Source organism: Cibotium barometz, chromosome 55, assembly GCF_041138505.1.
Source record: "Cibotium barometz isolate CiBa-2024 chromosome 55, ASM4113850v1, whole genome shotgun sequence".
Taxonomy (NCBI): domain Eukaryota; kingdom Viridiplantae; phylum Streptophyta; class Polypodiopsida; order Cyatheales; family Cibotiaceae; genus Cibotium; species Cibotium barometz.
In genome coordinates this window covers 36371787-36397226 of record NC_141100.1, presented here as the reverse complement: position 1 = coordinate 36397226, position 25440 = coordinate 36371787, and the positions used below count along the sequence as shown (strand labels likewise).

Below are 25440 nucleotides of genomic sequence, written 5' to 3'. Positions count from 1 at the left end.
CAAGGTGGTGGCCGACAAGGTATTGCAGACAGGAGATCTACCAGTGGTTTTATGTTCTTATTTGGGAGTGCTGCTGTGAGGAGTTGGAGTAGATCATCCTACCCAACTAGTGGCTCACCCCCGCGGCGCGGCTGAGATCTAGGGGCGAGTCTAGACGTTCCAGAGCATGACTGCTGCCCCTACTGTCCAGACAGTCTCCCTACTCCGGCTTCCCTGGAAGAGTTTGCAGTGCAAGCTTCAGCACCAGAGAGGCTTCTGAGTGCTACATCAGCTACTTACATCAATTTCTGGCTCCAGAAGATACTCACCAGTAAATTCTTTATACTCTACATCAGCTCCCTTCTGAGTGCTGCATCAGCTCCGTGCACCTATTTCTAGCTCCAAAAGATACTTGCCAGTACATTCTTTATACTCTACACTTTGTCTTTTTCTTCATATACTTGCAGGTATTGCTACAGTGAGCCACTACGCATCATCTGGGTGCATTCAGTGGGGCTAGCGTGGGACTGGATTGTTTTCTATAGGTCTATAGCTCAGAATGCATCAGATGTGCTTGGGGTTTTTTCCCAAGAGGTGGAAACAACTACTCCCTGTGGAGTTTTATGGTTAGAAATCTGGCTGTGGCTAAAGACCTTTGGGGTTATGTGAATGGTGAAGATGTACATCTAGCAGATGTAGCTCCTACCACTCCTCAAAGGGGTGAGCAAGGTGCCCAGGCAGCTGTTCCTATAGTTGCTCCTACCGCTACTCGAGCAGAAGAGAGGGGATGCCCGTGATGCCCAAGCTATGGCATTGATCTCCTTGTCTATCAAGATATCTATTATTCTGCATATCAGGTCTTGCAAGACCTCAAAGATAGCTTGAGACTACCAGGCAAAGAATGAGGCCAAAGTTGCATATCCCACAAATATACTCTATGTACCAGACATAGAGGATAATGTGCTATCAGTCTCCTCTTTTGCTAAAAGAGGCTATGCATTCCACTTTGAGGATGACAACTGTACAATAAGAGATAAAGAGGACTATGAGATAGTCACTTCTAGGACATTATACCAGGGCTTGTATTAGTCGGACGCATTTGAGAAGCGAGCACAGAATGTATGTATGGTTTCTACCACCACTTTTGCCATGCAAGACGCAGAGTTATGGCATGCCAGATTTGGGCATGTGAATTATGGCAATCTGATGCTTTTGCAGAGGCATGAAATGGTCATCGGTTCGCAGGTGGTTATTAAGTAAAAGGTACCTTGGATGAAGAGCATTGGGTCTTGCTGAGAGAGCACGAAAAGCTACCTCCCAGACATGTATGTGAGGGATGTATTCTTGGTAAAATGCATCGTAAGCTTTAATGGAGATGTCTAGATGTATGGTCAAAGGCAAGGGCTTGCGTCATTGTAGGCATATGCTCACTTATGGTAGTGCTATGTGTGAACAGGGCTTAACCAAGGGCACTTTTTTCCCATGTGGTTTTTTCCCTTGGATATCAAGTGTGAAAGGACGCTTTACATATAATATTTTGTACTTCTATATTATATGGATATGACAAACATGCAAGGGTTGACTTGCATTTTGTGGCTACCACACTTTTCTCTCTCTCTCTCTCTCTCTCTCTCTCTCATTTCTGTGTGAGCTTCTCCATCCTGCACTTAACCCTAATGTGCAGGTTTGTGTGTGTGTGTGTGAGTGTGTGAGTCCAACACCAACAATTGGTATCAGAGCTGGGGCAGCTGCATCTAGATTTCCGTCGATAGCAAACAGTCTGTCCGTCGCCTGCAAAATTCCGTCAATGCAGTCCGTCCGTCCGTCCGTCGCCTGCAAAATTCCGTCAACGAAAAACCGTCCGTCCATCGCTCGTTCCATCTGCTTCTTCAGCCCAGCTCTGTCGGCAGCACTAGTGCAGGGAGCACCGCCGCCGCCCCTCAGCACCTCCCAGTCGGCGGACTCCGTCGACTGGCGGCGAACACGCTGGTTCCGACATACTCCACAGACGTCGCCAGTCTGCACAGATACGACGCCGCCCATTTGCGCCTCCCACGCCGGCATCGTATCTGTCTTCCTTCCCCGTGGCCCGTCTTCCTTCTCGTCGAGCAACCGCCGCCACGACCTCAAGCCCGGCCTCAGATTGTGTGCACTCCTGGAGACAACGACGACTGTACATCCTTCGCCTAACAACTGTACCTCCTTCGCCTGTTTGCGGGTGATCACACACCAGCTTGTACCTGCCCGCTACGCGCCTTCCGTGCTCTCCACGTCTGTATCATCCGGGTACTGTCCTCGCTGCAAGTACTTTCAATCTAGATTTTTATCCAAGAAATTTAAAAAAAAGGAAAATTGCAGCCATTTCAGGGCAGGTTAGTTTCAGAAAATGTAGGGATTTGCCCATTTCAGGGCACGTCAATTTCAGAAAATCTAGGGGTTTGCCAAAAAATCCCCTTTGCCAAAAAAATTGCAGGTGGTGCCATACATGCTGTTTGAGTTGGAATTTGGGGGTTTTCCAAATTGAGGTCAAAATCAGCCAATTGAGCCTCTTTCAGAAATTTGGGGCTTTTGTGAAAATTGGCCATTTAACTGCACATTGAAGCGATTGGAGTGCATAAAAATTGGGGCTTTTCAGATTGGAGCATGTAATTGGGCATTACAGCTGTGATTTGTCACATATGTATACACATTGTGTGTAATTGGAAAATTTGGTGCAGGTTTACACTTGCTTTAGTTTGCAGACAAGCATTTGCACATGACATTTGGTTGCCTGGTAGTGCACATTGGTGCTTGGTTTGCTTGCAGGTATATTTTGTTGACATGGCTCAAAATGCTACAGATGTATTTGGTGTGCTCACCCAAGAGGACAAGTTGGATGGATCTAACTACTCCCTCTAGAGTTTCATGGTCCGTAATTTGCTGGTAGCCAAAGGGCTTTGGGGCATCGTGTGTGGTGATGACACACGCCCACTTACCATACAACCAGCCACGCCTCATAGGAGAGGTGCTCAAAGGGCTCCTGAAGTAGAACCTGCTCCCACACAAGAGGAGAAGAGATGGGACTCTAGGGATGCACAGGCCATGTCATTGATAGACCTTTCAGTGAAAAGGACTATTATTCTGCACATTCATTCTTGCAAGACATCGAAGCTTGCATGGGACACATTGGAAGCAATGTATCAGGTACGCAACGAGGCAAGAGTTGCCTACTTGAAGAGGCAATTGGATCTTCTTTCTATAGATGAGGGTGACTCCATGGCAGATCATCTCACCAAAGTGAAAGATTTGTAAGAACAATTGCTCAACATTGATGAGGTTATCCCAGACAGACAATTGGTCACCAACACTCTTCATTCTTTACCACCTTCCTACTTGGGCTTTCACACCTCTCTCAACCTCTCTATGAGAGGAGGTGGTGATCCCGTCACTTTTGAAGAGCTGGTGGGTTTACTCTTGTAGGAAGAGCAAACAAGAGCAAACTTATCAAGCAACCGTGGTGGAGACAAAGCGTTTACAGCCAAGGATAAGGGTAAAGCAAAGAGCTTTAAGCATGGGGGACAACAGTCTAGCAAGGTTGGTCATGGACAACCCTCTTCTGGTGGTGAAAAGTCTGACAACGGGGATCTAAACAAACCCAAAAAGAAGGGCAAATGTCACTACTATCATAAGCCTGGACACTACATCAGTGAATGTAGAAAGCGGATTGCAAAAGAGAAAAGGAAAGAAGCAGGCAATGCAGTAGCAGACTCTTCTGATGACAAAGCACAACAATCAGCTAATGTAATTTAGGAAGAGTACACTTTTTTGGTCACATGCACTAGTAGTGACACACCAAGTGCTTCAGACAATGATGTCTTGCATTGCATGTGACAGACAGGATGTATCATGGTATTTTGATAGTGGTGCTTCAAGCCACATCACTTCATGAAAAGATGTATTTCAGCACTTGGTTTATGCTTTAAATGGCTTCACTGTATCATGTGCAGATCATTCCACATATCCAGTAAAGGGAATTGGCAATGTCATACTTATTGTAGCCAATGGTGCCAATATATGTATGAAAAATGTATTGTATGTTCTAGGGATAAAGAAAAATCTGCTCTCCGTCTCAGCCATAAACCACCAAGGTTTAAAGGTTGAATTTGAAGATGGGAAGTGTTTGGTAAAAGACCCATCAAAAGGTTATGAAATAGTCACTTCTGGAACACGATACAAAGGCTTGTATAAGCTGGACAGCTATGACAAGCATACTTATGATGCAAATACAGTGGCTGCCCACACTCCTGCTGTGCATGATACAGCAGCTATGGCATGCTCGTTTTGGGCATGTAAATTTTTGAAGTTTGATCAGCCCATTGGTTTTGTAGTTCCTGGTGAGGAACATAAAGTATGCAGGTTACACAAAGCATTGTATGGGTTAAAGCAAGCTCCAAGAGCTTGGTATGATAAAATACATGCTCATCTAACTAACCAAGGTTATGTGAATAGTCCAGCTGAAAGCACATTGTATGTGAAGAAAATCGGTGCCGATATTCTCATAGTCATCTTGAATGTAGATGACATGCTCATTACAGGTACTAGCAAAGCACAAATTTCAGATTTCAAAGCTGATTTGAAAGCTGAATTTGATATGTCAGATTTGGGGCCTTTACATTACTATCTCGGCATACAGTTTATGCATTCAGATGATGGCATTGTTATGCAGCAAACTAAGTACCTAAAAAGTTTGCTAAAAAGGTTTCACATGGATGAATGTAAGCCCATTTCTACTCCAATAGAACCGGGTGTACGGCTTACTATCCATGATATTGGAGAGCCTTTTGAGGCCGGCATTTACAGCCAGGCAGTGGGATGTCTCATTTACTTGTGTAACACGAGGCCAGACATATCTTTTGGGTGTCTTTGTTGAGAAAATTCATGCACATCCCAGGCACAAAGCATTGGCAAGCAGTCAAACACATTTTTCGTTATCTTCAGGGTACCCTGGATCTTGGTTTGTTCTATCCCAGGGGGGGCAGCTTGCAGCTTTATGCATACAGTGATTCAGATTTGGCTGGTGATTATGATACCACGCAATCCACCAGTGGAAATTGTTTTTTTCTTGGCAGTTCATGCATATCTTGGTTGAGTAAAAAGCAACCCACTATTGCCACATCTACTTGTGAGGCTGAGTACAGGGCAGTCTTCATAGCTACAGTAGATTGTGTATGGTTGAGGAGATTATTGGCTGATCTTCGTGAGTGTCAGCAGACACCCACCACCATTCTCATTGATAGCCAGAGTGCTATGGCCGTGGCACGAAATCCAGTATTTCATGCACGTACCAAGCACATTGAGATTCATACTATGTCAGAGAGAGGTTACATGCAGGGGAGATCAATTTGTCTTACTACCCTACACAGGATAATGTTGCAGATCTATTCACAAAGGCTTTACCTTGAGAAAAGTTTGAAGCTTTCCGCAAAGCTTTGGGCTTACTCTCATACAGAGAGTGATCTGCTACCTTGTATAGGTTCACACTTCCACTACAGGGGAGATTTGTAGGCATATGCTCACTTATGGTAGTGCTATGTGTGAACAGGGCTTAACCAAGGGAACTTTTTTCCCATGTGGTTTTTCCCCTTGGATATCAAGTGTGAAAGGACACTCTATATATAAAATTTTGTACTTCTATATTATATGGATGTGACACACATGCAAGGGTTGACTTGCATTTTGTGGCTACCACACTTTTGGCTCTCTCTCTCTCTCTCTCTCTCTCTCTCTCTCTCTCTCTCTCTCTCTCTCTCTCTCATTTCTGTGTGAGCTTCTCCATCCTGCACCTAACCCTAATGTGCACGTTTGTGTGTGTGTGTGTGTGTGAGTGTGTGAGTCCAACACCAACAGTCATATGTTTTGGATGGAGGCAATCATGTGTGCTCCACATGTTTTGAACAGATGCCCTACGAAAGCTTTGAAGATCATCACTCCATCTGGCTTGGTATGAATAAGGCAAATTGGATGACAAGGTAGTAAAATGCATATTTGTGGGCTATAACAAAAGGTGTGAGTCCTGCCTTGAACGATCTTCCCGAGCCGTGGGTACGCCCCTCGGAAAGATGATGCTCATGGAGGAGAATCTTGATGGGCCCCAGCTCTATGAAGCTCCTCTCTAAGGACCCCGCACCTCTGAAAGCACTGCGATCCTCCCAATCCCTGAATGTTCCATGACACAAGCCACATAACTAAGATCGGTGTGGGAGGTAGAACTGTCAGATTTGCCCTCCACTCGAACAGTCTTCCGTGGGTTTGGACGGAGAGTAATCACCATCTATCCTGGGGCAAGGCCATGCCAGGTGGGCATGAATCCTACCCTCCATGTGGAGCCACTCTATCTGAGCCTTGGAATATGCATACTCTGGGCTCCACCTATCACAATGAAGGTATCTGTAGGAGGAAGGGAGAGGTACTATCACTTAAACATAAAGAAACACAGAGAGGAGCACCTCCAGGTTGGAGGACACCATCTCCCCTCCTAGGTCTCTATGGACAGAGCCACCCACCTCCATCCATGACAATGGCCAAAATTAGTGAGCACGTTGGTGATACACAGAGGAGCACCTCTAGGTTGGAGGACATCATCTCCCCTCTCAGGTCTCTGTGGCCAAAGCCACCCACCTCCATATGTGCTAATGGTCAGATGTTAGTGATGAGAATTTCAATGGTCAGAGGTTAGTGATGAGGACGTGATAATCAAATTGAAAAAAGGGGGAGGAGGGACCAACCAAACTGGCATTCTATAATGCCAAGTGGCCTCACCACTACTGATAGTGAGAAATGGGCCATGCCGCCAAGTCCCCAGGAAGCCACACGGCACTCCCACATGAGATCAGAGCAACCTTGGAGTTCCTCCCCGTGTCCATGAAGAGTGTGAATGATGTCAAGCCATATACTCCGGATGGACTCCGCAAGTTGAGTGCAGGTGCCCTCACTAGCCTCACTACAACGAGCTAGACATATACGCTATGCATCGATATTGCTGCATCGCTGACAAGAACCTGGAGTCAAGTTAACTATAGAGGGGACCAAAACTATAACTATCAAGATCTGATGAGTGATGAGCAACAGGCAATGCCACTCCCCCACTATCCTCCTCATATGCCATGACAGTCTCAACCTCTGTGGCCCAAGCCACTGTGCCTCAACAAGGAACTGTACGGGGAGCCCGGTCCATAGTGAAGATGTGGAGAATCCTCTGCCAAACCAGTTGAGCCTTCGGGCAATCCCAACGGCAATGATGTTGGGAGTCATGTGGATGGCCGCACCTGAAGCAAACTACAAATCAACCTCTGAAGGCCAACCAACTGCTAAGCTCTGATGGGCTACCTGCCACACAGGAACAACTGCTAAGCTCTGATGGGCTACCTGCCCCCACAGGAACAGTGTAATCTTCCTTGGTTTAAAACTGTCCCATAGCCTCTTCCAAAAGTTGAAACGAAACTAAGGGAGGCCCTGGGACTGCCAATGTCCTAGATTCCGGAGGGGCCGAAGGCGCAGGACCAAAAGGTGTGGCTTCTACCCTAGAGAATCTTCTCGCATCTGTGGCCTCAAAGAGATTGTGCTCCTAGAGGAAGAGTATGTCAATAGGTCCTCCGACTACAGCTCTATGAAGCTCCTCTCTGAGGATCCCATGCCTCCTCAAGCACTACAATCCACCAAAACCCTGAAGCATAGATGTCAAGTACAAAGGTACGAAACGAGACGAAGGTACAAAAAACCAGTATCATTACGGGACTTTTTATTTTGGAAAAATTAAGTTCGATAGAGGTACGTGTTGGAGAATGCACAGGCAGAAGCATAAACAAAACAAGAGAGAGAGTAGAGAGAGCTTGTGGACAAGATCATCTTTTATAATAGCATGAAGGCTTTACAATGGCATTTAGACAACAAGAAGTGTTGACATGTGCTTGGGATTGACTTGTTAAAGAGAGCAAAGAGGACAAGCCTTATATAGTGAGGATATGACCTAGCGGACTGCTCTAAAATAGGCTAACCAACTCACGACTCACTACACAACAGGAAAATACATAAATGCCCATATAACATTGAGATGCACAATTCTAACACCGACGAGGCTCTACAACTCATAGTGTGCAAGAGTCTGAAGAAGATAAGCTGATGAAGATGCAACCATGGACCCTCTAGTATTGCAGATACTGGAATCACCTCGGAGAGATCACCTGCCAACCTGTTTCCTCGAAACAAAATGCCACCACGAATAGCAAGGAACTTTTCTTGGCTACGAATTCCTAGACAAGTGTGCAGTGAACTCCAAGAATAGATGATGAGCCACTGGACACATCGCGCCCATAATGCTCAACAGTAGTGGACAGAAAACACATCACGTCCCAAAAGCACCGAACAATGAACTCGGAACAGATCCAGTTCATAATCTCTACTGCTACACCAAAGATAACCATGTCTTGCCAAATGTCTTATGCTTGAAACTCCGAATTATGGTTCCCATGCACAGTAAGTGGAGTTGCAATCAGCCCCCTCTCCCGCCCACAAGCCTCCTCTGGCTAGAAGCACATGGGGAGAACTGCATGTATACTAGAGAACATAGTTGCACCCGGTTTCCGGACCGCCCCCCAAGTTCAATACAGTCAGTTCGGTATGGTTCGGAACAGTTCGGTACGTGCCTCTGGCGGTTCAATCCAGATCTCAAGCGGCCGTTTTTTTCTGCTCGTTTCTTTGGCCCTTTTTTGACCGTTTTGTTCACAGTTTTTTTGGCCGTTTGGAGAGCGATTTATTGGGCGTTTTTTGGGGCTATTCATTGCTTAGCTTTTGCTTGCTTGCCTTGGCCCTTTGGTTGCCATTGGCCAACTTGCCTTTGCTTGAGCCTTGAGCCTCTCCTTATTATCTATATAATAGGCCCTCCCCCAACCCCATCCTCACAAGTGCTCATTGCTCAACCCTCCCCTCTCCCTTGAGTCCCCTCTAGGCTCTCTCCCTCTTCCTCAAGGCTCGAACCTCCCCCTCAAGGCTCAAACCTCTCCCTCTTCCTCAACTTTCAAGGCTCTCCCTCTTGAGTCTTCCTCAAGCCTCCCCCTCTTCCTCAATCCTCTCCCCCTCTTCCTCAAGCCTCTCCCTCCCTTTTCCTTTCCTTCTCCCAGGACCCTTCTCTCTATATTTATAGTTTTAAGTATTTTTTTAATGGACCGTACCTCCACCGTATTTTTATTTTAAAAATTTAGCAGTGCGTTCCAAGACCGTATTTGAACGTACCATACCAAATCGAACTTTTCGTACCTGACAACTATGCTAGAGAAGTACACCATCTTGGTCTTCTTGAGCGTGCAGCACCCTAGGAGCCCTAGAAGTGTTACTGGAAGTATCTGTATCACTGTCATTTGTCGTGTCTTTTTCCTTTCGCTGAGATGAAGACTTGCCCTAAGTCTTGTCCTTCTTCTTGGACAAACAATTCTTGGATAGATGGCCTCTCTTCCCACAAGAGAAGCAACCACTCCGACTTTTCTTCTGAACTGTGGAAAGTGCCTAGCCAAAAATGTTGAGAGGCACCTTCATCTTACTTTGTGAAACAAGCACGGACTCTTCCTTCAAGAGTAGAGAGCTAAGATCATCAAAATCCAACTGAGTGGATGTAACCTGGCACCTCAAAGATCGAGAAATCACATCATAGACTGGGGAAAGCTTGGTGAGGATAAGTGCAACCAACTGAGCAGAGGACAAAGCAGCACCCATTGCTAGCAACTAGTCATGGATAACCTTGGCCTTCATGAGGTGAAGCAGCCTAGTCGGTGCTCACGCTACTTGTGAGAGGCTCTTAGGTGAAGCTACATCTAGGTGTCGGGCTCATAGGGACACCGATATCAAGTGTCGTGTAGTAGTAAGAATCAAGGGAAAGCGTGGTGATGGACCGATGTAGGCCGAGGTCAGGTCGGCCGGATGAGTACGATGTTTTTCCTTGTGAATATGATTGTTTTCAAAGCTTGAACTAGAAGTTGTTATTGCATTGACATGATGTATAAATATAGCATGTACATTGCATCTCAAGTTGTTGATGTATTTGTGTTAGTCATGTTTTTAATTTAATGTTTCTTTTATAATGGAAAAAAAAGTTTTGAATCTAGTGTTGTTATGGGAATGAGGATGCGTCACAGTGCCTTCAAGGTTTGAGTTTGGATTACCATCTTGGGCTCAAAAATGGAACTCCAGGACCCAAGGAGGAGGCCATACCCAGGCATGCCAAGCAATCAGTGGACCTAAAGGCAGGTGGGTAGGGGCCTCACACAAAAAGTCAAGGTTACATGGAATGAGAAATGATAACCTCAGTGTCACAGAATTCCTCATTGCTTCTGTTTTCCACTGCTCATGTGTGGCATATGGAGCCTGACATGACATACATGTATGGCTTGTGGAGCCTGACATGGTGTGTTTGTATGGCATATGGAGCCTAACATGACAGATGTATGGCTCATGGAGTCTCACATGATAGTACATGTATGGCTCATGGATCCTAACATGATGTAATTTCTCGGGACTAGCTATCCTGGTGATCTTCTGTATTTATGTTTTCCGAAGATTCCGAAAGGATCATGAAGCCTTGAACACTTTACTTTATATAACTAAGCCGATGGGTGTTTCTTCCAGTCTAGCTGCACTCGTGTGTGCATGACCTTGATTTTATATTTGGATGACTTGTCTTGTTTGCCTAGGCAATGCCTGAGATTATTGCCTGTGTTGTCCATGGGGCCGAGGATGCCTGGGCACCCTATGGATGTGTATGTGCACACATGTTTGGGACTGACAGGTGGTCTACATGTGTTTTGTAGGTGGTAAGTGTCCCTTAAAACCCCAATTTACAGCTTTATGATTTCACATACTAATAATTATGGGTGCAGGTCCACACTCATAAAAGTGACCAGACAACTTATAAAGGGGGGAAAGGGGGGGAGGGGTGTCAGCCCATCTTCTAGCCCCTAGTGTGGTGTACTATGCAGAGTTGTCTATCTCTCTCTCTCTCTCTCTTATCTGGCATGTTCATGTGTTTGATTAGTTTTCATGATTGATAAGATTTCCATGTTACAGTTGGGGCCTTCAATTACATTGGTATCAAAGCCTAGCGTTCTGCATAGCTTATGACATATATGATATGGTTGGGATTCTGAGGTAGTCCTCATCTTACTGTCACGCTTGGAAAGAGGTTACCTTTGGTTTAAGTAGGAGTGGGCGTGTGGAAAGACTTTGTGGCCCTCTTGTTTGTGTAGGGGCACTATTGTACCCTTGCAATCTATTTAGTATCATCCTTGGAAAGCTGTAGAGAGCGATTCTAGGGGGCATGAAAATTCTCTTATTTCTAAAGAATTGGTAAACACAGCATGGCCAGACATTTAGATCATTCTGTGGAGGATTCTATCACCCGTATTTGCCATCTACGAGATAGAGACAGAGACCAAGTTGGGGCTTTGGCAGGTAATGATCCACAATTATCTACTAGGGCTAAGAATCAACAGGATCTTGATGCTCTGATGAATGAGCTTGAAGAGCTCCATGCCTTGCAAAGGGTCCCGGATGTACAGAGGGTTATTGAATCCAAGTCTCAAGTTAAGGTAGATGTGGTCACTTTTGATGCAATTGTCCAACGGATGGGGATTGAGAAACCTCGAGAGTTGGCTGTTACTTATTTGAAAGCCAAGGCAATGTTTTCAATGAGGGCAAGTGGGTATTCACATGGCAACCTAGCAGGCAATCCCGTAAAGGGAATTCTGATGATGTTGTGAGAGGGCATGCAGCCCAAACCAATGATGTGAGAGGGCATGGAGCCCGAGCAAGTGATGTGAGTGGGCATGTAGACCGAACAAACGTTATGAGAGGGCACGCAGCCTAGGTAATTCATATGAGAGGGCATGCAGCCCGAGGGAATGATGTATATCGACATGCAGCCCAAGCAGCCAGATGATGAAGGGTTTTCAGCCCATATGATGTATACGACATGCAACCCAAGCAGATGATGAAGGGTTTTCAGCCCATATGAGAGATGCGGAAGATCTAAATGCATTGTCGATGATATCTCCACCTTCTAGGTATGTTCTTGCTCCCAGAGTTCCATCTCGAGTGGAGGGTATTGCACGAGAAATTATCCCTAGATCTGGGCATCATCGCCATTGTAGACATGACAAAGGGGATGATGTGCAAGAGCAATAGGGTTAGGGTAACATAAGCCATAAGCTTTCAATCATTTATGCATTAGGGTTAGTTTAAAGAAACTCACCTTGTTTTTCTCATTTTCTCCTTCTCCTCTTGCTTTCTCATATATTAAAATGAAGTATACTTTCTAACTTTTATTTTTATTTTGTTGCTATTTTGCAGGCTTATTCAAGTCAATAACCCACAACTCTAGCTTCTTGAGGTAAGAGCTCCCTCTTTTCTATTATGTTTTGAGGGGTTTTAGGGTTTTGTACTTTTAGGATTTTGTGAATTTTTTGGGTGTCTATGCATGCATAGAGCTCTCAATGCATGCATAGAGAGTTCCCAATATATGCAAAGAGATCTTAACTTATCCATATAGCTTTTAGGGTTTTATGCCCTTAGGATTAGTATAGAGCTCTCAATGCATGCATAGATCTCTCAATGCATGCATAGAGCTTTTAGGGTTTGGTAATTTTTGGGTTTTATGACCTTCGGGTTAGCATAGAGCTCCCAATGCATACATAGAGCTTCCAATCCATGCATACAGCTCCCTGTGCATGCATATAGATGTTTAATCTTATGCTCATTATATTAATGACTTTGTTTAATCTTTTATTTTGTAGCTATTTCACCAATCCTCTCCTTCAGCTTCAATTCACAAAAAAGTGGTAAGTCCTCTTTTTCCTCTACATTTATTGCACCCTTAGGTGGCAGGTTCAGGTTTAGTTTAGGCTTGCAAGCTCTATACATAGGATTTTTGCAAGCTTGCGTAAGGCTCTATGCCCCTCCTATGCCCAAGCTTTATGCGTAGGCTCTATGTGTAGGCTCTATGCGTAGGCTCTATGCCTAAGCTTTATGCACAGGGCCTATGCATAGGGCTCTATGCGTAGGCTTTATGTGTAGGCTCTACACATAAGGCTCTATGCATAGAGCTTTATGCCTAAGGCTCTATGCATAGGCTCTATGCATAAGCTTCTTGCATAAAGCCTTTATGAATAGCTATTTATGAATGTTTTATGCTTCGAGAAATGGACTCTTATGTATTTATTTGGGTTTGGTTATATGTATAGGCAATGTCGATCGACCCATCACATGATCTAGATGTCACAAATCTACTCAATATCATCAACCAACGATATGGGTAGTAGGCATGGAATCAATTCTCACAAACACATGTATGGTTTGATAAAACCTTTTCACATACATAGAGTTTATCCTTTATGCATTTTGTAAGTCAATTCGTTTAATCTTATATGCATTTTGTAAGTCAATTTGTTTAATCTTATATGCATGCCAACATACCATTGAGTCAGTCGACTCCATATTTTCAATCTACCCCATATGGCTAGTTGTCTCCATGGGGACAATCTGTCCACTCCTTTGATAGGCGTAGGTTCAAGTGGTGTAGGCCCACCATGCTATGGCTGTGATGAGCCTACACCACCAATGTCGACAATGTTAAAATTACAACAATGTGATGAGCTATGGTGGATCAAATTCTAGAATCAACATCATTAACAAAGAGATTAGATGATAATTAAGATGTGATTAGTGAGTAATTAACTGATAGCTTAATGTAGGCATGGATAATCAAAAACCAGCAAATTCTCATTAGGCCAATGCCTCAATTTATAGAGTTTACATCCAAGCATCCAATCCCACTGATTTCTCCTTGATTCACTCCACTTCTTTTGCTTGATTCTCTCCACCTCTCCCAAAATATCTCCATAACTCCTAAATCTCCTCATGCTACCCTTTATTCTCTCCCAATAGATACTTCTCACCTTTTCATAGGTTCTCTCACATTTACAGATTCTCTTTTACAGCCTCTTGCTAAGGGCTTGTTCTTGCACACACCCTATTCACTTGTATATTTCAACACCTCCCCTCAAGTGAATAATCCTAGCACATCTGGATCCTATACCAAGTTTCCCTCTTACTTGGTAGTCTGTGACCAGTACCTCAAGTCCCTAAACTCATAGTCCTTGACACTCTCTCTCTCTATGTGTCCAAGGCTACTACAAGTTCTCGTGACCTTGACTAAAGTGCTCACACATACATCTACCGCATGGCCTACATCATCAGTGGCTCAGAGGTGGTTTTACTCTGTTGGGGTAGGTTACATTGGGTTGTGGGGTTTCTCTCTCTCTCTCTCTCTCTCTCTCTCTCTCTCTCTCTCTCTCTCTCTCTCTAAAAAGATGATCCGACTCCACTTCCTTAGGAGCCTCCATGAAGTTTGCTAATGTCGTTCCTTCTCCACCAACCACTGGGTTTGCTATAGCAGTCTCTTGCCATGTGTCCTGCCTTTCCACAGTTGTGGGTGGCAAGTGAAGGTCCTTCCTCCTACTCTGCCTCTTCCTCATCCTCGTCCTCGAGAGAATCCTCCTCGGGTGAAGAATGCTTTTTCTTCTCCTGCTCTGTTGAGTCGAGCCATTTCTTCTCTTTGTCTCTAGTCTCTTGCTCTAGTAGAGCTCCTTCTATCTTGTGTAGCTTCAATTCAGGTACATTCTTTAGTGTTGCTACAATGTTTTCATATTCACCTTTGTCCACACTCTTCAGAAGCCCTACTAGTGCCTCATCATCTTCTATCGTTTTGCCAATAGCTGCCAGTTGTTGTTGCTTAATGCTTTTATATCTGTTCAAGTGTGTGATTAAAGGTTCACTTTCCTTCATACCCAATTTGTAAAATTGCATTAACAGATTTATCTTTGAATTTTTAGCTTGTGTGCCAAATAATTTATTGAGATCATCCCATGCATCTTTTGCCCATTATATCCCTATGATGTGATGAATGATTTCATCATTTAAACTGAGTGCGATAAGTCCCAATGCTTTTTCATTCCTACTCTTCCACTCATTTTTCCCTCTCACCTCTGGGCATTCATCTCTTCCCTCAACTAGCCCCCACAGATTTTTCTTCATGAGCACATACATGGTTTTTGTCTGCCATGTGTAAAACTGCTCCCTATTAAATTTGGCTATCTCTTGTGCCATACTCATGATAATGTGAAGGTGGTCTTACCTCTTGATCCAATTTCAAGATTCAAGGACAGTGTCTACCCTTTTACAACTCAATCTGGTGTTTAGGAGATGATTACAAAACAGATTTATCAGCATAAAATCACCAGAAATTACATTAAATCAAGGATAACCAATTTGTACGGAATGACTGGAGTATCAAACCATCTCCGAATTGCAATCTGAAGTTATAAGGATTTGTATCAGATACCTAATGGTTAATTTGAACCCTCAATTGCATCAAAATATAGTGATTAGCATTGATTAATCACTGATTAGCAAATTAATCCTCTGTTTTGTGTGCAAAAAACAGAGTATGCAGGGAGTCCAGATCTGAGGCCTTAGAGTTTAAATGAGCTTAAATCCTTTCAAGGCCATCAAAACAATCAGTCTAGTGGAGGATTAAGCCAAGAAACACAAGATTTGACCAAACATTGAATGCTTAATCTCTGTTTTACCAAAGTCACCTGCAGATTTGATGAGGAGTTTGGATCTCATTGTAGACTTGATCAAATCAACTTATGTCTTCACCAGCTTGTAGAGCACCTTTGAAAACCCTAGGACCAAGAGGAGTTGGACCCATTGCATTTAGTGAAGCAGATATTTCAAATTCTCCTCAGAAAAATGGTGCCTGCTAAATCACAAAAATCCAGAGCTGTGGTAGGCGGTTTGGCGTGCTGATTTGATGGGAGATAGAGCTCCTCCACCAACTGGGGGTACAGAGGGTTTGTTGAAAAAGAGGTAAAAATATTAATTATCTACTAATCCTAATTAGCCAAGTGATTAGCAAGATAATGGGCTCACAAATTGATGGATTCTAGGCTAGGCTCTGATACCATGTTAAAATTACAGCAATGTGATGAGCTATGGTGGATCAAATGCTAGAATCAATATCATTAACAAAGAGATTAGATGATAATTAAGACGTGATTAGTGAGCAATTAACCTGAGCAATTAACCGATAGCTTAACGTAGGCATGGATAATAAAAAACCAGCAAATTCTCATTAGGCCAATGCCTCAATTTATAGAGATTACATCCAAGCATCCAATCCCACTGATTTCTCCTTGATTCACTCCACCTCTTTTGCTTGATTCTCTCCACCTCTCCCAGAATATCTCCACACCTCCTAAATCTCCTCATGCTACCCTTTATTCTCTCCCAGTAGATACTTCTCACCTTTTCACAAGTTCTCTCACATTTACAGATTCTCTTTTACAGCCTCTTGCAAAGGGCTTGTTCCCGCACACACCCTATTCACTTGTATATTTCAACAAACAAGACCCACCCTTGATCCCTCACGTCCATTTTCACCACGACTACGTAGTCGTAGTAGCGGGGGGGAGTAGATTGCTTTTGCTTTGGTAAAAGTAGCGCTAGCTCTCTCGAGTCATCTCCCTAATGGGGGGGTTTCATCCATTCGTTTTGAGCTACCCCCAAGGAGATCCACCTCACCATTTGATCCACAAACCCTACCATACAATGTGGATGTCGATGGTGCCCTCATGATGGGATGCACAAGGGAAACAAGTCATCAACCACATACACATACTTGCTAGCCTGAAGTTCATGAACTCCTTGAAGAAGTGAAAAGCCCAAGATGAGTTGTCAAAGCAATATGTTATTGATGTGCTCAAGACTAAGCTTACAGTTGTCCAAATCTATCCATAGTTCATAGCTCAATCTTAATGGGGATTGACAATCGAGATTAAATGCGGGTTAGGTCAATGATCTGAATTTGTGCTTCAAGGCATCTTCAGGGCTATGTAGAAATGATAATAATTAGAAATGCGTAGTCTACTAATTAGAAGTTTCCTCCTAAACAATAGTCCAATCTACGAATTAGTACTTCAGTGTTCTATATAGTAGTTCAATCTACTAATTAGTAGTCTTGTCTACTATAAACAATAGTCTAGTCTACTAAGTAGTAGTCATATCTCTTTAGATTGTAATTAATATTTTATGCTAATTACCTTTGTTTCAACATTATTATGTAATGTAATAAATGGAAATTTTCTATTGCTACAAGTACAAATTTTCTTGGAATTCAAAGGGCAGCACCCAGATATTGCAATTCAACAACGCTCATTTGAATACTTGAAGCCTTATTTTGTAAGGAATTAAAAGATAGATACCACGTTGCTGTATTCACATGTACAAATGATCTTCCTCAAAGATTTAATGAAGTTTATGCATTAGCCTAGGAGTGGATTTCATGGAGCAAGTTGTTTGTGCAACCGTAAGATATGCTAAATCAGTGGTAGTAGTTCAACATGCAGATCTATTGATCACACCTTCAAAAGTGTTACAATATTTATTTAGGAAGGTGTGCTATGTGAAAAGCCTATAGCTTCTAGTTTTCATCATCTATACTGCACAATGGGACGATGTAAAAAGTGTGGGCCAAAAATTTTGGCTTTTTACCGCCGACATGAGATTTCTGACAGCGAAATAGTTGTTCTAGTGAAGGTTTTTGAGGATGTGGCTTACGAGGGTAGGGGTGGAACAATAAAGAAAAGGAAAGAGTTGATAATCAAACAATGAGCTGCAAAGAATTAGTACAATTGTTTTGGACTCACCTTGCAAAGTTTATTCAACACAACTTTATATACAAGTGGCAAGCTAAATAGTTTAAAGAGTGTGTGATGTATTTTCCATCTGACGTTGTTGTGCCTATTGTTGGCTTTGCTAAGAACTACTCATTTCCAGAGCAAAATAAGATTCAATCTATGAATTGGTATTCAAAGTAGGTAACTATTCTTGTGCACATAACGTACATTCGAATTGAGGGTGAGATTCAAAAAACTATCCATTTCTTCATCTCTGATGATATGAAGCATGATACTCTATTTGTGCAACATTGTTTTATGCTTCATTATACGTGGTTGGAGAAACAGGGGACAGGGGGGAGAAATAGGGGGTACTGTTATGAGAGCACTATGTTTGGTTAGACGGTGCAACATCCCAATTCAAGGCAAAGAGACCATTTTATTTTGTTGGTAGAAATCCTGGTTTAACTGGCTTGAAGATAATGTGGATTTTTTTGGCTTAGGACATGGTAAGGGTGAGCATGATGATGGAGTAGGGGCTGTTGTGAAGACAACCCTCACACATGAACAATTGAAAGTGGATGCTATGCAATTAGAGTGTGCTACCGACGTGGTCAACTTTCTTCGATTGAATAATGAAGATCCATCAACATAAATATTTGTGTGGCTAGATTCTTTTGGGAGGTGAAGGCTACAGAGGTTGGCATATTAGTTTTGTGGGACTGCTAGCCTATTGATAAAACTCATTCTATACATTGCGTTAATGGATTTTCAAGGACTAACAACACGAGCATTAGAGCACAAAATTTATCATGTTTTGTAGTGTTTGCATGCATGGTGCATGAAAAAGATGTTGCAACAAAGCATATATACAACAATGGGAATATCATATCATCAAGCTTGTAGCATCAGGTGTGCACATGAATGATGACATCTTTGATGATGCTACCTATGAAGGACACCATGAGATTCTCAGTGATGCTATGAGCATTGGGGACAATTTTGCAATTAATGTAGAGGTTGGTAATTATGAGGGTGTGGAGTTTTACATCATAAAGTGTACTACTGCAAAGTTTAAGGCAGAACAAACATTACATGATGGATGGAGAAACATCACTGAGAAAGGCTGTTATGCAGTCAAGGATATATACTACAAGTGACTTGATGTCCATACTTATTGCCTTCCATTAGGACTTGTTTGGGGTCTTCTTGGGCCCTTTTATTTGGACACTTAGTGAAATGCTTAAAATGCTAATCAAGCTTTGACCAAGCTAGTGGCCTAGGCCCTAAAATGCATTTTTCCTTTTCTACAAAAAAGAAAATAGGCCAAAAGGTGATCTAATCATTAGATCTTCTGTCCTTGGGAAGGAATATGGACCTAACTGCCTTGTTGTCTTGTAGTGAAGTACCTTTCACAAAGAATGTTTGAAAATTTTCGTCACTTTGTTCCCTCCCTTTTTGGAGGTGCTGCAGATCTCACTCTCTCTCTACACTCTCTCTCTAAAACACGTTTAGGGTGTTTTACTTGGGTAAGGGCTTCTTTTTCTCTCTCTGGGAGCCATGGCCTACAGATCTGGACCTCCTACTCCATCATCCTCTCCACCAGCTCTCATGGAAGAGCTCACCATCCCCTCTTGTGAAGGTACAGATCTACACATCCTTGCAAGCGGAAGTTCTCCATCTCCATCACTAGCAAGCTCTCCATATCTATCATCCTCTCCACCAGCTCTCATGGAAGAGCTCACCATCCCCTCCTGTGAAGGTACAGATCTACACATCCTTGCAAGCTAAAGCTCTCCATCTCCATCACTAGCAAGCTCTCCATATCTATCTACTCAAGGCCTCCATTTCCATCTCTATATCCATCTGCATCTCCTCCACCTCCATCTCCATCACCATCTCCATCTTCATCTCCTCTATCACCATCCACATTTCCATCCTCCACCTCCATCCTCCATCTCCATCATCTCCATCACCATCCACATTTCCATCTCCGTATCCATCTACATCTCCATCTCCATCACCATCCACATTTCCATCTCTGTATCCATCTACATCTCCATCTCCATCACCATCCACATTTCCATCTCTATATCCATCTACATCTCCATCTCCATTTGCTAGGTACAATGGCTCTACGGGACATCACCAACAAGCAATCAAAGTTTCGCTTGCACGTGGACTTAGACGAGGAGTATGCCACAATGCGAAGTAATCGAACGAAGGGATGTATTCCTGCTGAGGTGCTACGACTTCAAGGTGCAAAAGCCATTGATCTTTGGACTGATGGAAGCATTTATCCCCTTGATCCAAAGACTGGTGCACCTCCCCCTTTTCGTAATATCACGCAGGTCGTACGCTTCTTGGGTGATGGTTATAATGGTTTCTTAGGGTACTGTCAAAGGCTCTATTCTTTGTACTTGCAGGAACTCTCAAATCAAAATCACCTCAGGAAGCTTCTAAAATTATGCAAGGCAGAAAAGGAAGAATGTGCGTCAACTTTCATGGCCACAAAGGAACATATGCTGGCTCGAGTCAAGGATCTAGAGAAGGAGGATGCAGAGCAGAAGATGAAGCTTGATAAAGGTGTGGAAAGCAGGGATCGAGCTATAAAGAACTACCTCCGTCTTCGAAACTCAACTCGGAACCTTCGCCGACGTGTCGATCATTTCACTCACCTCCCCGTGGTGGGATATAATGCAAGGCAGCGAAAGCGCAAGCCTCTGAGTCTTCTTTCCAAAGATGGGGGGGCTTGCAAGCGACGTGTGCGTCAAACAAGGTAATCACAGCTTCAAAACTAGCATTACATTCCTTTTTCATATAGTTATGTCATTGACTCTGAACTATGTGATGTCCAGGGAATGTGCTAAAGCAATACTAGGTTGTTCCAATACTGAGGAGTCTATCCTTGAGCACATTATTCCAGAGCAGAAAGTAATCAATATGATAACCAATCCAGTAAATGGTGCATTGCGTGACAGGATTCAAAAGTATTTTCTCAAGGAATTTGAGCAGATTGTCAGTCCCGTTGACATGCTCACTGTGTGCGACACAGCAGGTATCAGTGATAAGGGATACAGGGCTTTGTATACTTGCATCACAGCACGTCTACGAGGCAAAGGAATGACACGATCTATACTTCCAACACCATACAGTATAGTTATGGCAAGGAAGTCAGCAAACAACAATATTGCCGACTTGCTAGGCGGCTACAGATGGGTGGATGGTAGCATGCCAATGTCAAATTCAAAAGATTTTGCTTACAACAAGTTTAACAATGTTTACGTCGAGGTGGAGGCGCTTCAACGAGCTATGATTCAGTTTTATGATATGACATTAGAGGAGACGGATGGAAAGGCTATATTTGTCCTCAAATTAGATGAATGTCAGGTTGTAAAGGGCTAAAGGGTGGAACGTACAAGTCTGACACTCATGAGTAGGGCATTGAAGCGAAAGAGCTTAGACGGCGAAGATGAAACAGGTGATGCGGAGAATAACTTGCACACAAAGCGACGCAAGCAAGATTACTTTGGAGTGCAGTCTGAGAAGAACATATGGTGGCAGGCGGCATGGACCCTTCCGCACGAGGACCATGACAGTCTGAGGTGGTACTTCACCCGTACAGGTATTCAAGGAGCGATAACAAGCAATCAAATGGTGAAGTCTTGCATGTGCCTGGCAGCACTGGTCACTTTGAAATAGAGTGGCACCTTGGTGGTGATCTCAAGACCCTCAAATGCATGTTGGGAACTAAAAGCGGTGCTAACACTTTGTTTCCATGCATCTTTTGTTGTCATCCAAGGATGCCAAGTGTCGCAGTGGGGAAGGCCAAACAAGCAAGGTGAAAGGTCGTAAGCAGGCAAGTAGGGCTCAAATCAATTACAAAAAGGGAAGGGTATGCACGTCTGGCTCAATGGAATTATGAGCTGCAATCAAAGCAAGGCACCATCTCGCGCAGAGGAGGATGCTACTTGGAACCCTATTCTTTCAATTCCACTGTCTCGCGAGTACATGTGTGTACCTTGCACGCAAGACTTAGAATTCTGGACAAATTGTTGATGCTCCACATCAATTATGCTTGGAACATGGAGCCAGAGTCACGGCGAGAACAGGGCATCGAAGAGCTTGAAGTTGTTTTATCATCCGTGGGGCTTCACGCAGGTGCTGTCACCCTCTCTAAGGATCGCAAAAACCCATCAAGTACCCAAGATAACCCTAATAAGATATGTATGGGTGGTGCAAAAGCAAGACACCTGCTCTCAAACTATGGTGAGGCTCAAAGCCATACACATTTTGAATTATGGAAGCAGATTTGTGATGTAACAACCTATCGAGGCAATGAGGCGACACTAGGATTGAAGCGTGCACATGTGTGGGAAGCTTGTGATGAGATGATGAGGCTTCTTGAGCGCCCGTATCTTGATGAAGCAGAGATAGCTACATTCAAGACTTCGATTGACAGATTCACAGAAGAAACGATCGATGCTTGGGGGAAAACTCATATAACACACTACATGCATATTCTCTATGCGCACAGTTCCTTCTTTCTAGATGAATATGGGTCTCTTGCACTCTGGAGCAACCAAGGCATGGAACGATCACATTACCAAGCCAAGGCGGCCTATTTTAAGAACACGGGTCATGGCGGTGGCAAGGTTCGCAGCAATGCGTTTCAGGAAATGTTCAATTGGTTTTACCGTGCACTTACTGGGAGAAAGGCCCAAAAGCGAGCCGGAAATTTGTCTTTCAGGCGCAAAATCATGAAGGTGGTAGGTGCAAGGCGAAAGAGAAGGGTGCAATGCGTCAATGGCACATGAAAGAGCGAGGCAATGGCACAGTGGTCGACTAAGAAATGGCCTCGTCGTGTGGTTACCCACCTAATAATTCTTGTTCGCCACTTTTTGGCGCGTTCATTGTAAATTGACTTTTTTGTAATTTTGGCCCCCTATAAATATCACTGAGTTTTATAGTCATTTTTAAAAGTCTTGACTTGTGAGCTCTCTCTCTTCCTCTCCCCTTGACTCTCTCGCGCTCTCTCTCTCTCTCTCTCTCTCTCGCTCGTGCACTAATATCTCACGCACATGGAGCCCCCAAATGATCCTCCCTCCAATACGCAGGATGACATTTTCAAAGACCTTGGGCCCTTACCGGTGGCACATAGAACTGAAATCCCAAACATTTACCCACAAGCCCAAATGGATCTGGAAGCTGAGCGTGTGAGGCTTGAGCGAGAGGCCCAAGAAGCCCAAGAACGCCAAGAAGCGAAGAGATTACACAAAGAAGCAGAGGACATGGAGGCAGCTGAGAGAGCAAGAAAAGAAGCCGAAGAGACCGTCAGAACACAGGAGGACGAGGCAGCAAAGAAAGCACAGGAGGATGAGGCTGCCAAGAAGGCGGAAGAAGACGAGGCAGTTAGGAAGGCGGAGGCAAATAAGAAGGCCGAAGAAGCTTAGGCCGCCACAAGCAACAAGAGAAGATTAGCATTCTTTGCTGCGAAGGAGGATTGGCTTAACAGAAAAGCTCACAGATTTGTTGCTGACCTGCGAATGGCCGGATACGAAGATGACACAATTTTGGAAGCGGCTATACAAAGTCTTCGAGCAGAATATACAAAGAGGAGAAATGAAGACACAGTAGAAAGGGAGCACCTGCCGAGCAATAGGATTCTCAATGCAATGCTAGACAGAGTCTTGGCTCGTGCACTTGGTAAAGGAAAGAGAAAACTCTCAGCTGAGGAAGTAGAAAATAAGAGACAGAAGCTTGAACGAGAAGCCAGGGTAGCAAACACACGGAGGCTTCGTGAGGAAAAAGAAAGGAAAGATGAAGAGGAGCGAGTAAGGAAGGAGGCAGAGCAGAGAGCAGCTCAGAAGACTCCATTTGCAAAGGCAAAGAAAACTCCAACACCTGCAAAGGCTAAGAAGGGGAAAACCATTCCTAAACGCACAGAACCCCCTTCCGATAACTTCCAAGAGCAGCGACAAAAGTTTAAAAATGACACGCCAGCTTGGACTCGCCACGCGCAAGCACCACCGCCCCCAACAACGCAGAAGAAGCAAAGGTGGAGACCAAGGATAGTTGCCCTTAGAGAAATTCGCAAATATCAGAAGATCTACACACCAATTATTCCGAAGGCACCTTTTGGGCGTCTCGTCAAAGAGATTATCCACGACCAGTGTGTCGGGATGTCAATCGTGTGCAAGCGGCAGCACTAGGCACTCTGCAACAAGGTGCCGAGGATATTTTGGTTTCGCTTTTCAAAGACGCGGTTTTGTGCATGGTGCATACAAAACGTGTCACTTTGAAACCATCTGATCTTCATCTAGCTAGGCGTATCCGTGGAGAGGAAGCTCTCTTTCACTAGATAGGGGAAGCCTTTGTAATGCAACAAATCCGTGTTTTGTAATCTCAATTTGATTAATGAAAAACCATGTCTATTTTCAAAAAAGTTATTTTCTATTGCAAGTGATTGTCGTCTTGTCAAGGTAATTGTAGTCTTTTGCATGTAATTATTGTCGCTACGTACATTCGACCTCATGTGAACGCTCGTCTGCCACCGCCCGTCCGACTTTGGCTCGACTCGACGGGCCGATTTCTCCTGCGTATGGCCCCAAAAGGGTAGATCAGCTGTGCGGGGTGCGCCGGGGCCGGGGGGCCGGTGATCGCGCCGTGGAACCTGTGTGCCACGGAGCGACTTTTGCCTGTTTGACCAGTGCGCCGGGGCCGGGGGGCCGGTGGTCGCGCCGTGGAACCTGTGTGCCACGGAGCGACTCAAACAGGCAAAAGTCGCTCCGTGGCACACAGGTTCCACGGCGCGACCACCGGCCCCCCGGCCCCGGCGCACCCTGCACAGCTGATCTACCCTTTTGGGGCCATACACAGGAGAAATCGGCCCGTCGAGTCGACGAGCCAAAGTCGGACGGGCGGAGGCAGACGAGCGTTCACAAAAATTGATTGAAACATCATGACAGGACACGACAACAACATATAAACACATCAAGAAGACAAAACTTAAAATCAGCTCGAAAAACATCTTGATGTCATTAATTGTTTGATTTTCACAAAAGGCAAATGAGTACATTGGATCTAGCCAACTCGCTTGATGAGCTTGGTGAAAGCCTCGTGGGTGAGAGTCTTTACTGATGGTTTGTCACTAATGCGTTCGGCTATCTCTTTGGCATTAGTGATGCCTTGTCCAAGGCTAAGGCCACAATGTCCTAGGAAAGACCCTGCACTTTTATCACCAAAGCTATAGATAGCTGCTTCCCTATTTACAAGAATACATTTATGGGCATTTTGGGCTATAGGGGCTTCAGATAGGATGGCGCTTAGGGCTCTGCACTTCAAAAATTCAGCTTGCGCATCATTTGAAAAGTACATCAAGCTGTTCTGCATCATTGATGTCCGAATCGAGTGCTTGCCATTCGCCTCCAGTCAGCTTCCAACGTCTGTAAGGAAAGATAATAGAGAGTTGTTGCTTTCCAAGCTGGTACCGAACGACCATCTTCTCCGACACCACCATGCACTTTATCTTGTCACCCTGATGTTGAATAACCTTCAAATCCCACGAAGGTGGCAGAAAGGCACTCATTACTGTGCCTCCCTTTGCAATCCACATTGTAGGAGTCCGGTGAACATCAGCCTCCTTGAACAAAAACACAAACAAATGTAAAGGCATGAAGAACGTGAGAGTCGCATGATGTGA

The 25440-nt window shown here is 44.2% G+C and overlaps 1 long non-coding RNA gene across 1 annotated transcript; it reads left to right on the top strand.

Moving 5' to 3' along the window:
• The first annotated feature begins 1575 nt into the window (after positions 1-1575).
• Positions 1576-13344, top strand: LOC147607695 (uncharacterized). The gene is made up of 4 exons (XR_015264746.1): positions 1576-2265; positions 12352-12391; positions 12795-12839; positions 13242-13344. It is a non-coding gene; the product is annotated as an uncharacterized LOC147607695 (long non-coding RNA).
• Positions 13345-25440: the final 12096 nt, after the last annotated feature.